Source organism: Jaculus jaculus, chromosome 1 (genome assembly GCF_020740685.1).
Source record: "Jaculus jaculus isolate mJacJac1 chromosome 1, mJacJac1.mat.Y.cur, whole genome shotgun sequence".
Taxonomy (NCBI): domain Eukaryota; kingdom Metazoa; phylum Chordata; class Mammalia; order Rodentia; family Dipodidae; genus Jaculus; species Jaculus jaculus.
In genome coordinates this window covers 269,423,706-269,440,463 of record NC_059102.1, presented here as the reverse complement: position 1 = coordinate 269,440,463, position 16,758 = coordinate 269,423,706, and positions in this window count along the sequence as shown.

The window sequence follows — 16,758 nt, the reverse complement described above, 5'->3', positions numbered from 1 at the left end:
GGTGCGTGGGCGGGTGGGTGGAAGGGGGCGTGGGGTGCGATGGTGTGTATGGAGCGAGGGGGGCATGCGGCGGGGGGGGGGGATTGGGGTGCGCCGGGGCACCGGGCAATCAGGGTGGGGTGTGCGGGAGGTGGCAGGGCTCAGGGGGCGCAGGGTGGGGTGCCCTGGAGGGGCGGGGGGTGTGGGGCGCTCTGATCAGTTAGGGGGCGAGGGGTTCGCTGTTGGTGCGGGGGGGGGTGCGCATGCAGGGGGGGTGTGCGGGGCGCCGGGCACCCGGGGGCACGGGGGAACACGGGGCGTGCGGGGGGTCATGGGGTGCGCAGGGGGGCGCGGGGGAGTGTGCGGGAGGCACGGGGCCTAGGGGCACAGGGCACATGGGGGGTGCGCAGGGTGCGTGGGGGGGGCGTGGGGCACACTGGGGTGCGGGATGCCAAGGGACGCTGCAGGGTGCTCTGGACGCACGGGGGGGGCGGGGCTTGCGGGGGGAGGGTTGAGGGGGCGTGGGGTGCGGGGCGTGGGGCGTGGAGGGGGGGGGCGGGGTATGCTGAGGCACTCCAGGCGCAGGACGCGTGGGGGTGGGGCACAGGGGGCACTCCTGGGCACGCAGGGGCACGCTCAGGACGCTCGCGGGGCGCCCACGCCACGTGTGGCGGGGGGGACGAGGGGCGTGCAGGGTGGGAGGCAGGGTGCGAGAGGGGGGGGGCAGGGAGCGCTTCAGGGTGCAGGGGGCTCAGGGCGCGGATGCTCCGGGGTGCGTGGGGGTGGGGGCGCAGGGCGCACGGGGAGGGGAGGCGGCTAGGAGCGCGGGGTGCTCGGGTGGGCGCGGGGGGGGGGGGGGGGCTCGCAGGACGCTGCGGGAAGCCGCGGGGTGCTCTGGACTCGCGGGGGGGGGGGGGGGCGCGGGTCGCGCGGGGGAGGGGGTCAAGGGGGTCGCGGGTCTTGCAGGGGATGTGGAGCATGCTGAGGTAATATGGAGTGCGGGATGCTGTGGGACACTGCAGGAGGCCGTGGGGCGCGCGTGGGGGGAGCTCGAGGAACACCGGGGTCTGGGGCATGCGGGGGGCGCGGGGCACACCTGGGCACTCGGGCGCGGGACACTCTGGGGCGCTTGGAGCGGGCCTGCAGCGTGTGGGTAGGGAGCGTTGGGCGCACGGGTGGGGGGGGGAGGCGGGGGCGGGGCGCGTGGGGGGGGCTGGAGGCGCGTGGGGGTGGGGCGCAGGGGTCTCGGGGTGTGCGGGGGGCGCAGGAGTGTGGGGCACGCCTGGGCGCCCGGGGCGCGGGGCGCTTGGGGCGCGCCTGCCCAGTGTGGATATGGAGCGTGGGGCGCGCGGGGGGGTGGGGCGCGCGGGGGTGGGGCGGGCGGGGGGGGTCTCGAGGCGCGCGGGGGTGGGGCGGGCGTGGGGGGGTCTCGAGGCGCGCGGGGGTCTGGGGCGCGCGGGGGGGGGGTCATGGGGGCGCGGGGCAGGCCTGGGCGCCTGGGGCGCGCTTCCGTGTGTGGATAGGGAGCGTGGGGCGCGCTGGGGGGGAGGGGCGCGCTGGGGGGGAGGGGCGCGCTGGGGGGTGCGCGCTGGGGGGGGTGGGGGGTGCGCGGGCGTGGGGCGCAGGGGTTGTGGGGCGCGCGGGGCCGCTGGGGCGCGTGGGGCTTGGTGCGCATGGGGCGCCAGGCCGCTGGGCGGGCGGGGTGGCGGGGTGTGGGTCGCAGGGGTGTGCCCTCCCTCTTCAAAAAGTTCCTAATTTCCCTTGAATACTTACCTTTTTTTCCCCGTGTTTGTAGTGCAGCTAGGCGGTCGCCATCTTGACCGGAAGTTTCATTTTTATATTTTTAACTTGAAAACAATATTTATTGGGAGTGGAGGGAGGGAATTATCATAGTATTATTGTCTGCACTTATGGAAGCTGTAAATAAAAAGTTAAAAAATTATTAATTGATTTATTTAATGTGGGTGTGCATGTATTTATGCACACATGTGCACCAGCACCACTTGCTACTGCAAACGGTACAAACCAGACACCTGCACCACTTTTTGCATATGGTTTACGTGGGTAGCTTGGGAATTGAACCCTGGGCTTGCCAGCAGGCTTTGTAAGCAAGCACCTTTAACTAGTGAGCCATTATCCCAGCCCCTGGGGTAGCTTTTCAGAGAAGGAAGATTGATGATAATAGTGTTTATGGAGTGCCACACACTGTGCTTTGTGCTTCCCTTGACTTCCCTCATCTTCCCTACTGTCCTTCTCTGAGAAATTTCCTATCCCCATTTTATAGATGAGGGAGATGAAGCTTGAACAAACCTGGGCACCTGCCGAAGTCAGCCTCTAGGTGTCAGACCTGAGTCATGACCACAGCACCTTGTGACAGAGTCCAGAGCTTAGGCACTTGCTTTTGTGTCCTGTAAAATGACCTTGGGACTCGTCCTCTCCCTCTCCCCCTAATTTCCCTGCTGTGTTTGGTGGTGGTTACCATCAGCAGAGGGGGTTAATGTGGCAGCTTTGGGCTGCCTTGCAGCGTCTGAACATTTAACGTATTGCTAAAGGTGACGCTCTCTTCAAGCCCCTGGTAACTAAATGTGAGATGAGACAGCATTCAGTAGCTTCCCAAGAAAAGAGAACAAAATCTTTCCCCTACATCTAAACACAATTTCGCCTTTTCTCCCCCTTCCCTGGTCAGATTCCTTGTGTTAGCTGTACCCAGCGGCACACAGAATTCTACATTGGCTCCTTTGCCCAGCGAGGGTTCATGGAGCTCTGGCCCAGCCCAGAGCCAGAGCCACACCTTGAGAATTGTTGGCTTTTCAGGCCAGGTGGTTCCTCATTATGCCTCATTAGGTCTGCGCTGGGCTGCTCACTGCCGGCTGTTCAATGTCTCAGGCCCCAACCTGCTGTAGGCCGGAAGAGCCTTACCAATGTCCCTACACAGGTCGCTTTGCCTGCAGGGGCACCACTGCCCCTCATGGAAAGCCTCTGCGGAAAGCTGGGTTTAGAACACATTAAGTGTGGGTGGAACACCTCCCTTCTGTGTTAGGTATGGCACATGGTCCCTTTATTGGGGGAATTTGGCCTATGCACAACCAACCAACAGGCCATAGAGATTCCCTGGATTACAGGCATATGCTACTGCACCTAGCTTTTATCTGGGTATTAGGAATTCAAACTCAAGTCCTCATGTTTACTGACCGAGCCATCTCCCCAGCCTTCTAATGATTATAATATTGCAAATTGATAATATGATTCTCTTTTAACCTAAAAAGTGGTCCCTGGTGGAATTAATTACTTTTCTCATTGCTAGGACCAAAAATCTTAACAAGAAATAGCTTAAGGGAGGGAGGATTTACTTTGACTTATAGTGTGAGAAGGAACAGTTCATCATGGCAGGGGAGGTGTGGCAGGCTTTATGGCAGCAGGAACATGAGTTTGGGCTTGCTCACATCTTGGTATGCAAGGAACCAGAGAGTCAGGCTAAAGGCAGGACCAGGCTATCACCCAAGATCGATCCATTTTCTCAGGCTAGGCCCTAGCTCATAAAAGTTTCACAACCTAACCTCCCAAAACAGCACTACCATCTGGGGATCACATGTTCAAACACATGAACCCGTGGGAGACGTTTCCCATTTAAACCTTAACACCTGTTGATTAAAAATTGAAATGAACAAACAGATCTATATTTACTGGTGCTGCATGGAAAATATTGTCTTCTCTCTTTTTTTTTTTTTTTTAAATATTTGATTTCAGAGGAGAGAGATATGAGAGAATGGGCACACCAGGATCTCCTGCCACTGCAAACAAACTCCAGACACATGAGTCACTTTGTGCATCTGACTTTATGTGGGTACTAAGGAATCCAACCTGAGCTCTCAGGCTTTGCAAGCAAGCGCCTTTAACTGCTGGACCATCTCTTCAGTTTAGTTAGTAATTGCCAAAAGATTAAAAAAAATTTTGTGTGGTGTATATTGGGTAATATGAATTAGTGAAGGTGTAAGTTACTGGCTTCCTATAAGGCATGAAGTGCTATGCCTCAGATATGTCCCAGGATAAATGTGTCCAAAGAAGCCCAGCCTCATATACAGGGGTGGCAGAATAGTTTTCAGAATTTTGCATGAAGTTAGCAGAGAGGAGGGAAGGACACTAATCATGTTTTGAACCAATTAGTCTCCTCTGAGGGGTGGTGATACCAGAAAAGGGAAAGAAAGGACACTGGACTTGGAATAAGATAGACTGAATTCATGCTTCTGACATATCTCCACACGTGGTCATGAGGGAAGACATACACTCTGTGTAAATCTGTTTTAGCTTTTAAATTTTAGTAAACTAATACTTTCTCATATAATTTTATTTCATAAAAATGGGAATAATGAGTGATCTGGGGTTAATGAAGAAAAAATGATTAATCACCTGTGAGAGTACCTTGCTCATGGTAAGGGCTCAGGACATTTCTACTGAGTGAGAATCTGAACTGCAAATGTCTTCAGTGAATGACAGGCAGGCAACTCATGCAGTAGTAGTGCGTTTCACAATTCTTCCCAGTTTCTGTAATGTTTCCATTTGCAAGAGAAAAGCCAAGATGACCAAATTGGACTTCAGTTTCTAGCCCTGATGGGGTCACTGGCATAGATTAGCCCTCATAATATGAATGACTGTAGAACTGGACAATAGACCATGGGATAACTTTTTCTTAGGAAGCAGGCAACAGATAATGTATGGCTATGGACCCCAAGAGAAGAGAAGATTGCAAGGTTATTCCCATAATCATCCAGTTTATAGGCTGAGAATACACTGGCCAGAGTTTGTGCAACTAGAGAAGCTAGTTGTGAGGTTGAAGGTATCTATGGAAGTATACAGGGAAGTCCTCTCTGGGTTGGTGGCCAAGAGACCCCTGCCGACAAACTCATCAGTGAGTAGCTGCTTCAGGTTGAGAGCAGAGTGTAGGTATTAAGAGGCGGTGCTTTGGGCACATTGGATTTTCAGCTCTACTAGAGTGGAGAAATGTTAATGGCTTGTTAATATTCCTGGCATCCAGCTGAGATACCAGGAAAGCTATTTCCTAGGAATAAAAACTTCCCTAGAGCAGATTTCTCAAGCTTGGTACTACTGATATTTTGGACAAGATCCAACTCTGTTGTGGCCGGAAACCCTTTCATTACAGTGTATTTAACAGCATTGCTGGTCTTCACCTGCTGAATTCCAGTGCTCTCACCAGTCAGTTGTGACATCACCAAATATCCATCCCATGGGTGCAGAATTGCCTCCAGTTGAGAACCACTGCCTCAGAGTAGAAACTTTCCCAACACAATGCAAAAATAAAGTCCCAACAATATTTGCAATGGGAACAGCATTTTGAAGTTCATCCTATGAAGTTAGAGGGTGTGTGGTATAAATGTAATATGTCCTCCACAGACTCATGTGTTTGAATGCTTAACCTCTAGTTGATTGGGCTGTTAGGAAATGCTGTGTAACCTTTAGGAGGTAGACACTTATTGGGGGAAATGTACCACAGGAGGCAGGCCTTGAGGTGTTATAGCTAGTTCCCACACACAGTTCTCTCTCTGTCCTCCCTTCCTGCTGTTGTGATGATATAAACCAGCTTCCTGTTCCTGCTATGTTTTCCCCACCATGTTGGAATTTCTCTCAACACTAAGCCAAAATAAACCTTTTCTTGCTGTTGCAGTTAGGTTTGCATTGCAGGTAGAACTCACCCAACCAAGAGCAGCTTCTGGGAAAAAGAGGTTTATTTTGGTTTACAGGCTCCAGGGGAAGTTCCATGATGGCAGGGGAAAACAATGGTATGAGCAGAGGGTAGACATCACCCCCTGGCCAACATAAGGTAGACAATAGCAACAGGAGAGTGTGCCAAACACTGGCATGGGGAAACTGGCTATCATACCCATAAGCCTGCCCCCAAGAATACATGGCCTCCAGGAGGCATTAATTCCCAAATCTCCATCAGCTGGGAATCTAGCGTTCAGAAAACCTAAATTTATGGGAATACCTGAATCAAACCACCACACTTTCCATAAGTTGCTCTGGTCAGGCATTTTGCCCTAGCATGAAAAAGTAACTGACACAGAGGGGCTTGAGAAAAACTTTGGATTTTCAGAATTCTAGATGTAAAGCCTATATAAATTCAATGTGATTAGCCATTCACTGAACCACAGAATCAATACCTCTCAGAAGATAACAAAACTCAGATATGTGTATAGCAATATCTTACCATGTGTTAGTCAGAAGGCCTAGTTTCCAACCAAGAGATCTTAGACAAGTAAAGAAACAGAAAAATGTGGTCTAGAGTCATGAAAAAAAAAAAATCAGGCAATAAAAGCTAAACCCAATATTTCTCAGAGATTGGTCTTAGAAAATAAAAACATTTAAGCAGCAATGAATCTGCTTAATGAATTACAAAAGTAAGCAGATTGGGAATCTTGGCAAAGAAACCAAGACTATATAAAAGAGCAAATACAAGGGCTGGGGAGATTGCTCAGTGGTTAAAGGCTCTTGCTTGCAAATCCTGAAATGGCCCATGTTTGATTCCTCAGCACCTATTTAAAGGTAGTTGCACAAAAACAAATATTAGAGGTAAGAAGTCAAAAAAAAAAAAAAAAAAAAAGGGAAGAAAAAACCCTGAAGATACTTACCATAGATGAGAGAGACAGAAGGCAGGCATGGGAACTGGAAGGCAGAACAGGAAAATGTATTTAACCTGATAAACAGAGATAAAATTGAAAAAAACCAAACCAACAACAACAAAAACACAGTTGCTGGGCTTGGTGGCTAATGCCTTTAATCCCAGCACTTGGGAGGCAGAATGAGTTATTGTGAGTTTGAAGCCATTCTGAGACTACTTAGTGAATTCCAGGTCAGCCTAGGCTAGAGGGAGACCCTATCTTGAAAAACAACACAAAAAGTAAAACAAAACAAAAAAAACCCCACAACCTCAGAGACATGTGGGAAAACATGTTTTATATGTGTAGGTAGAATTCCAGAAGGAGAAGGAATGAACTCTATCTAAAGAAAGCATTTACAGAATAAAAAAGAAAGAAAGAAAGAAAAAGAAAGAAAGGAAGAAAATATTTGGATAATAAACTTGGCATGGTGGTGCATGCCTTTAGTTCCAACAGTTGGGAGGCAGGGATAGGAGGATCACTGTGAGTTCTAGGCTACCCTGAAACTACAGAGTGAGTTCCAGGTCAGCCTGGGCTAGGGTGAGACTCTATCTTGAAAACAAATAAACAAAATCAACATTCAGGTATAAGAAAATGCAGTGAGCCCTAGGCAAGATTAACATATAGAAAGGTATCCCATGGTCCACCACAGCCCAACTGCTAAAATCAAAATAAAGAGAACAGTTATCATAACAGCAAGAACAAATAGACACATTACATAATAGGGAAGAAGGGTTACAATGGCTCTTGCATTTTCATTAGAAACTCTGAAATTAAGGAAAAGTAAAATAACATCTTTAGCATATTGTAAGAGAATAACTCTCATAGTCTCATATGCAGTCAAAATACTCTTCTAAAAGGAGGCTGAAGGAATTTACCACTAGCAGACTGAATTATAGGAAATGCTTAAGGATACTACTTATTTTTAATTTGTACTTATTTATTTGCAAGGAGAGAGAAAGAGAGAGAGGGAAATAGGTACACAAGGGTCTCCTGCCACTGCAAACAAATACCAAATGCAGTTGCCAGTATGTGTATCTGGCTTTATGTGGGTACTTAGGGGTCAAACCCAAGTCATCAGGCTTTGCAAGCAAGCACCTTTAACTGCTGAGCCATCTCTCCAGCCTTAAGGATACTATTTAGAAAAAAGAAAGGACACTAGATAGAAACTTGGATCTATGGGAAGGAATGAAGAGCAACTGAATTGGTAAATTAATGAGTAAATGTCAATTGTTATGTTTTATTTTGCTTTTTAATTTCCCTAAAGAAAATCATGTTCTTAAAGCAAAACAACAGCTATGTAAGTTGGCATTTATACTACATATAGAACTAAGAGATATGACCTCAACTGTCAAATGGTGAAGAGAGTGTATAAATTGGATTATGTTGCTGTATATATGTGAAATGGAAACTGGTATAGCATATATTATAAATACCCTCTGATAAGTTGAAAGGTCATGTTAGTTCTGAATAAATCTCTAGATAGCAAAAGGAAAACTCTAGAAAGATATAGATATAAAGCTAAAACAGAAAACTAAGACAAAATGAAATGGAATACTTTAAATAAACTCAAAAGAAGTCAGATAAAGAGAACAGAGGAAAGAAAACAGGAGGTCAAATGGAAATTTACCAAATTAATATTTTTAAACCCATTCATATCAGTGACCACATTAAATGTAAGTGGACTAAATACTCTGAAAAAGAAGACATTGTTCATAACCCAGCTATATGCTATCCACAAAAGATTTAAAATGTTAAGTAATACAAATCTAGGTTGACACTAAATAGATAAGAAATGAAACAAAGACAAAAACAAATTAACCCTAGTGGAAAACAAAATAACTTAAAGGACAGTTGGAAAAAAATTACAATTCATGGCAGTAGATATTAATAAAGCAATTGACCTCTAAAACAAGAACAAGAAGCATGAGTAGAGGAAATAAGAAAATAAGAATGAACTCTTGGAAATTATACGTAACTTGATTCTTCTCTCTAGCTGCTTTCAATATTTTTTCTTTGGGTTGTGTGTTTGGTAATTTGATTATAATATGGTGAGGAGAGGTTCTTTCCAGGTTTTGTCTGGCTGGTGTTCTAAAGGATTCCTGTATCTGCATTGGCACCTCTTTCCCAATTTGGGGGAAATTTTCTTCTATGATTTTGTTGAAGATGCCAACTATGCCTTTGGAGTGAAATTCTTCTCCTTCTGCTATGCCCTGAATTCTTACGTTTGATCTTTTCATAGTGTCCCAAATATCTTGAAATCCCCATTCATACTTTTCTATAAGTTTGTCTTTCTCTTTGTTGGCCTGTATTAGATCTGCCACCTGGTCTTCTAGCTTAGATATTCTGTCCTCTCCTTCATCCATTCTATTGGCGAGATTTTCTACAGAGTTTTTTATTTCATTAACTGTGTACTTCATTGCTAGTAATTCTGACTGGTTTTTCTTTATTATTTCTATTTCCTTATTTATGTCTTGTATTGCCTTCTTATTTCATTAAATTGGTGTCCTGTGTCTTCTTTAATTCCTTTGATTTCCTCTTTGATTCCTTTGATTTCTTCCTTGACTTCTTTGAACATATTTGGAATCATTTTTTTGAAATCTTTCTCAGGCATTTCCTCTAACTCATTTTCACTGGAGGTCATTTCTGATGCATTAATACTTTTTGGTGGATTTATATTGTCTTGATTTTTAGTGTTTCTTGTATTATAATGTATATATTTTTGCATCTTGGATTGAGTAAATGCTTGGATTTTCTAGCTAGCTGGGTATTCTTAGCTGTATCAATTGATTTGATGTTATATATCTTCAGGGTTGGAGCTTAAGGTGTTAGGTGTGGCTCTTAAGACTCTCACAGTATCTACTGAGGTGTTCCTAGGGGTTGTGTTTGCCTTCTATGGGATATTCAAGTAGGCTGAGTGGAACAAAATACAGATAGATTCTAAAATATAACCAAACAATGTACACGTTCAATGAAAGACAGCACTGAGTATTTATGCAAGAGTAGGTATTATAACAACCAGATCCTCTATCAACAAAGAGTTTAAGATTTCTGGTCTGCTGAAGGTTCCAAGTCAGCTTGTGACCAAGTGAGACCCTTCCCTGGTGCAATACCAGCTACCTTGTTGGATGATTTTGGTTTCAGTTATGCATCCCTTTTTGGTACCCTGTGGGTTCAAGTAGGCTGGCTGGATTGCTGGACTGCTGTTCTGTTTTCTAGAGCTGGCCACTGCTTTTCCTGTGGGGCAAGCTGAGCTTGGCAGCTGTGGCCTGGCAGACTTGGCTCCACTGCTGCTGGAGCCGCTGCTGCCGGAACCCCTGCTGCTGCTGCTGAAGCTGCTGCTGCTGGATCTGCTGCTGCTGTAGCTGCCGCTGCTGCAGCTAGAGCTGCCACTGCAGCTGCTCTGGAGCTGGAGCTACTGCTACCGCTTCTGGATCCACCACTGCTGGAGTCACTGCTGCCGCCACCGGAGCCAGCACTGCCAATGCTGGAACCAGAGCCCGAGCCACTACTTCTGCTGCCGCTGCCGGAGCAGCTGCTGCCATAGCTGCTTAGGGCTGCCTGTGTGGGCTTTGGATGCCCTGGATCTCTCCTACTTCTCTGCTGCCATTTTAATTTCTTATACACCTCACTTTTGAGTAAAAGTGTGTATTTTGCTGGGTATTCTTTGGCTTTTTCTTCCCTAGGCTGCTTTGGTGTGGTTCCTAAGACGCCATCTTAACCAGACAGGAAATTATAAATGTTATGTTGGAATTACTAATCTGTAGCAGAGGAGATAGCTCAGCACTTAAAGGTGCTTGCTTGCAAAGCCTATCATCCTGAGCTCAATTCTCCAGTACCCAAGTAAGTCACATGCCAAAGTGGTATATGCATTTGGAGGTTGTTTGCATGGCAAGAGGTCTTGGTTTGCCTATCCTTCCCTGTCTCTCTCTGCTTGAAAACAAATAAAAATATTTTTAAGAGAAATTACTAACTCAAAGTCTTGGAAGATAAGTAACAAGAAGTGCAGGAGAAAGAAGAATGCAAAGATAAGTGACACCATGGGAGAAACACAACAGATTTAGAGAAGTAATCCACAAGGTTCAACATTTTGTTAATATGATGCACAGAGAAAACAGAAAAGATGGAAGACGTTATCTAAGAATACAAGTAAATCATTCCTCTGAGGGCTGGAGAGATGGTTTAGTGGTTAAGGTGCTTGCCTGCAAAGCCAAAGGACCTCTGTTCAATTCCACAGGACCCATGTAAGCTAGATGTACAAGGGGGCACATGCATCTGGAGCTAGTGTGCCCATTCTCTCTCTCTCTCTGCTTGAAAATAAATAAAATCTTAAAAAAAAAAAAGAATTCCTCTGAGCTGAAGAAAATGAATCTTAAGACTGAATTGACCCACCAAATGACTATTCTAGGGGAGGAAGCAATCCCAGAATTCTGAGATGCAGTTCAGTCAGCCAGTCAGTCAGTCAGTCAGTCAGCATTTAATCAGCCTAACTACCTGGCACTCTTGTGGTAAACATCACAATGAATGAGAGAATTCCAGTCTCAGTAGAGTTTCGTCCTAATAATGCAGAGGTGGAAAGTAAACAGGAGAACACATAATAAAATCTCAGGTGACCAAAATGTGATGAAATAAAGCAAGCTACCCAGGCTGGTGATGCACACATGCAATCCCAACATTTGTGAGGTAGAGGCAAGAGGATCAGGAACAAAAGTTCATGGTCATCTTCAGATGCATGGTGAGTTCAAGGCCAGGTAAGTTTCCATGAAACCCTGTTTCAAAACAATACAGAACAGAACAAAAACAAAAGAAAGAACTCAACAAAAGATAAGCAAATCCATAAAATGGGAACAAGCAATGGATAATGGAAAGGGAGTTTTTCTGATAAAGAGGACATTTCTGGAAAGCCTGTATGTGAAATTGTTTTAGGCACATCTGAATGATGAAAAGGTAAAGTCATGTGAAGATTGGAGGGAGGAGAATTCTAGACAGAGGGCAGTGTGTGGAGGACTCAGGGATAATAATAAGTGTGTTTGAAGAGGAGTAAGAAAGACCAACATATATGGCAATGTGTGGGCAGAGCAAAGGCAGCAAACCTGCATATACTCCCTGACAAAGTTCTCTTTGGGAAGAAGCCTGGGTCTCACAGCCTCCTCAGGCAGCCTGTGGGGGAATCTCTTTTCCTCTATTGTTGCTGCCAGTATCCTCAGATGAGCATAACCATTGCTTGCAAGAGAGAGGATACAGCCGTTTTCTTCCTTGTTCCAAGTTTCCAACCTGAAATCTTTCCTTATATACAACAGTTTATAATAATACTAAATTTATTTTATTTTTAAAACATTTATTTATTTATTTTCAAGCAGAGAGAGAAAGAGAGAAGAGAGAAACCAGAGACAGAATGGGCACACCAGGGTCTCTAGCCATTGCAAATGAACTCCAGATACCCCGTGCCACTTTCTGCAGCTGGATTTACGTAGGTCTTGAAAACTGAACCAGGGTTGTTAAGCTTTGTGGGCAAGTGCCTTAACCACTGACCCATACTTCCAGCCCCCTAAAATTTATGAATGCTCCCCAGAGAAATCCATGGGCACAATATATCAATCTAAGGACCATTTTATGTTAAACAACAAAACACTTGTGCAGCCCAAAACAAAAATAATTCTAGGTTTTATATGTAATCTAAAAATATTCAAGGAAACTAAATTCATGGTCATACTCCCTAAAATCTCTGTGGTGATATTGAAATATGTCCATAAATTCATCATGCTCCCAAAGATGGAGACATTTTCCCTCCCCTTCAGCATGAGATGGACTTAACAACACTCTTCTACTGCATAGAACTCAGTGCTGGTGTGATTTGTAGAATGAGGCCAGAAGAGGCCTGGAAGTTTTCTACTTAGCTTTCTTCCATTACTCTCTACAAAGTCATCTTGTCAATGTCACTGAGAGTCTTGTGGAGAGCCCTTGTGGTGAGGAGCCAAGAATTCGTGCTCGTAGCCCTACATCTTCAGAGATAATGTTGCAGTAAGATTTGCATTACTGGCAGAAAACACCTGACCAAGATCAGCTTGTGGGAAAAAAGGGTTTATTTTGGCTTATAGACTTGAGGGAAGGTCCATGATGGCAGGTGAAAATGATGGCATGAGCAGAGGCGAGATATTACCTCCTGGCTAACATCAGATAGACAACAGCAACAGGAGAGTGTGCCAAAGACTAGCAAGAAGCAGTTGGCTATAACACCCATAAGCTCACCCCAACAATACATAGCCTCCAGGGGGATCCAATTTCCAAACTGCCACCAGCTGAGGACATGGCATTCAGAACACAGAAGTTTATGGGGGACACCACACTCAAACCACCAAACCACTACATTCCACCCATGCCCCCCATAAACTGATAACTGTACATGATATAAAATGCAATGCATTCATTCAAATTTAAGTCTCCAAAGTTTTCATTATATATATATATATATATATTGTTGCCAAAGTTTCTTTTTGGGGGGGGTTCAAGGTGGGGTCACACTCTAGCTCAGGCTGACCTGGAATTCACTATGTAGTCACAGGGTAGCCTTGAAATCATGGTAATCCTCCTACCTCTGCCTTCCGAGTTCTGGGATTAAAGGCATGTGCAACCACACCCAGCTTAGTCTACAAAACTTTTATCAATACCAATGATGTTCAAATATCCCCATAGTCCAAGGTATTTTAATGGAGCTATAATAACAAAACAAACAAACAAAACCCAAACCCATAATGGCACAAAATACACACTAATACTTCATGAGATGGCATTGGTCATAGCAAAGACACATTCAACCAATATAAGATTTAAACAGGGAAAACATCAAACTCTGTAGCATCAAGGACAACAACTCTAGTCAGTGACAAGTCTCCAAGTACTATAATTCTAACTAGTGACAAGTCTCTAGAGGTCCAATTCCACCCCTCCAGCTAGGCTACTCACAGTCCCAGAAAACTTCATCCAGTACAGGCAGTTCTCCTTGGCAGCCATCCCATAGTCCTGGCGTCTCCACTGGGTATCTACTGGCTCCATTGGGCTCCAGATAAGTAACTCAACAAGCCTGCTTCAAACTGCCCATGGCCATTTCCAAAATACAAAGCTATGTTGCAAATTCAATGATCTTCTCTTTGTGGAATTTATTATAGTCCATAATACCAGGGGGGAATAAACCAGACTTTGAAGAACGAGATACCCTTTTAGCATTTCAGCCTCTTCAAAAGTGTCTGCATTCTTTCTGTTGTCCCAATACAGATCAGCTGGCCTAATCTCAAAGGTTGTGATCTCTAATACAATTTCATCTAAACAGACAGAAGTTTCGGCCAAAGATTTCATTTCTGTGCCATATTCCTCTGCTATCACAAGCTCATTTCTATGCAATGCAACGCTATATAAATTCTCAGGACACAGGCTTAACAGCAAGCTTCTCACATACACTACTTCTAACCCAGCACAGGCAAAGCTCTCTCTCACCCTCATAATCCAAATCTCACAGCCCATAGGTCTTACTACCTTTAGGTCTTTCAACTTTGACCAGAATAGTCCATCAAGCTGTAAGTATAGCACTGCAAGAGGTCTCTTAGGCCAAGGTTTCAAATTCTTCCACACTCCTCTCAAAAATCAGGTCCAAAATGGTATAGTGGTTAAGGCATTTGCCTGCAAAGCCAAAGTACCCAGGTTTGATTCCCCAGGGCCCACATAAGCCAGATGCTCAAGGTGGCGCATGTGTCTGGAGTTTGTTTACAGTGGCTGTAGGCTCTGACATACCCATTATCTCCTCTCCATTTTTTCCTCTTTTTTTTTTCTCTCTCTAAAATAAATAAATAAGTAAATAATAAAATGAAAAGAAAAATCAGCTCCAAAGGATCAAAAGCCACATAGTCAGTTTTCTAGCAGCAGTGATATCACTTCACAGTGCCAATTTTACTGTTACAGTCAGCTTCTCATAGCTGGCAGAAAACACCCAACCAAGAGCAGCTTGTGGGGGAAAGGGGTTTATTTTATCTTACAGACTTGAGGGGAAGTGATGACAGGGGAAAACAAGGGCATGAGCAGGGGTTAGGCATCACCTCCTGGGCAACATGAGATGGACAACAGCAACAGGAGAGAGTGCTAAACACTGGCAAGAGGAAGCTGGATATAACATCCATAAGCCCGTCCCCCAAAATACATCACCTCCAGGAGGATCCATTTCCTAAATTGCCACCAGCTAAGGACCTGGAATTCAGAACACAGATGTTTATGAGTGACAACTTAAACCACTACAGATAAACTCCAGTTTATGAAGCAAGCAGACAACTTCAGCCCCCCTTGACAGACATCTTAACCACAGTCTCACAAGAGATCTTGAACCAGAATGACCCAGTTAAGCTTCACCCAAATCCTTGACCCACAGAAACAGTGAAATAACAAATCTGTTATTTTAAGCTACCAAGTTGTACGATAGCTTCTTTTGCAGCAATAGATACCAAATTCATTCTCCTCCAATTTACCAGTCTCTGCTTCCCTTACACTATGCAACATCTCCCAAATCTCCCACCCTATTTCTCATTCTCTTCAAATCTTCCCTAAACACTCCCTCATTACCCTTTCCTTCTGCATATCTCTCTTTTACTGTTTATCTCTTCTTGCATTCATTCTGTCCAACATGTTCTATTTTAGATCTATATTCCTGTTCCTCTAGTGCTTCTTCCACTGATGTTTCAGTTTCTCCAGTAATTTCCAAAAGTGGAAGATGAAAAGGGACAGAAAGTGGAATTGCTGATCAAGCAACACAGGGGAGAAGAAACCAAGTAATGTCAGTTAATTTTGGCCTTATTAGGACCTGGAACCAAAATTTGTTGTTTGCTCACTATATGTCAGCTTGTATGCTAGGAACTTTTGATGTGTGTATTCCAGAAACAACCAGTCCTTCCCTCTCTGCTTTCCTTCCTTTCTGCTATCTTTCTGTGTTCCCTTCTTTCTCCTTTCTTTTTTTGCGGTGCTAGGTGTTGAACCTAAGGCTTCATGCCTGCTAGGCACATGCTTTAACATCAGTATTATCTAATGTCCATCAGTATTATCCCACTTTTTATTGGTGCCTTAGTTAAGACATTTAAAAAAATAACATTATTGTGTTGAATATATTGCATATTGGTCATATTCCCATCAGATGTTCCCCTCCCTCATTCCCATCACTGAGGACCCTCCTCACTGGGTTATTGGTATTCACCATGGGGTCATAAATATACTAGTCAGTCTCTGTGGGGGGAACAATGCCTCAGAGTGTACCTTCTTGCCTTGTGGCCCTAACATTTTTTCTACTCTCTCTTCCACTGTGTTCCCTGAGACTTAGAGAGCATGTTATAGGTCTTCTTTAGTGTTGAGCTCTCAGCACCCTCTGATTTTCTGCTTTGATGAGTTTTGAGTCTATTGTCTGTCTACTGCCATCTCCCTGGAGGAGGTTCTCAGGCTACCAGTGAGTATAACACTCATATTTAATCTGCCACTTCCTCTGTAATGTTTCCTGTGTCTTGGCACTTGTGATAGAGATGATTATTACCCCATTTTAAAAGGAGAACATGGAGGCTCAGAAATTACCAAATTATTTGCCCACAGTTGTGAGAGCTACCAAACACAGGGCTAATGTTCAAAGGTCTGCATAGCTCTAAAGCCCAGGACCTGAGTCTGTTTTTTTTTTTTTTTTGAAAATATATGTATTTTTATTTATTGGCAAGCTGAGATAGAGAGGAGAGAGAGAGAGAATATATATGGGTGTCCCAGCTCTTCCAGCCACTGCAAATGAACTCTAGATGCATGTCCCACTGTGCATCTGGCTTTACATGGGTACTAGGAAATAGAACTCTACTAGGCTTTGCAGGCAAGTGCCTTAACCACTGAGCAGTCTCTCCAGCCCCTGAGTCCCTGTTTATACTGCATCAGATTGCTCTTATTGATTCTGTCTGTGTTTAGCTATTGCAAAACCACAGAGCTGACTTCTCACAGGTCACTGCAGCTAGGATACTTTGAAACCTTTGTTGCCTAATCTTCCTTCTTGGGCCAGAAAGAAATCTAGGAACTCTAGGATAAGAAACTCATGGTGGCCTTTCCC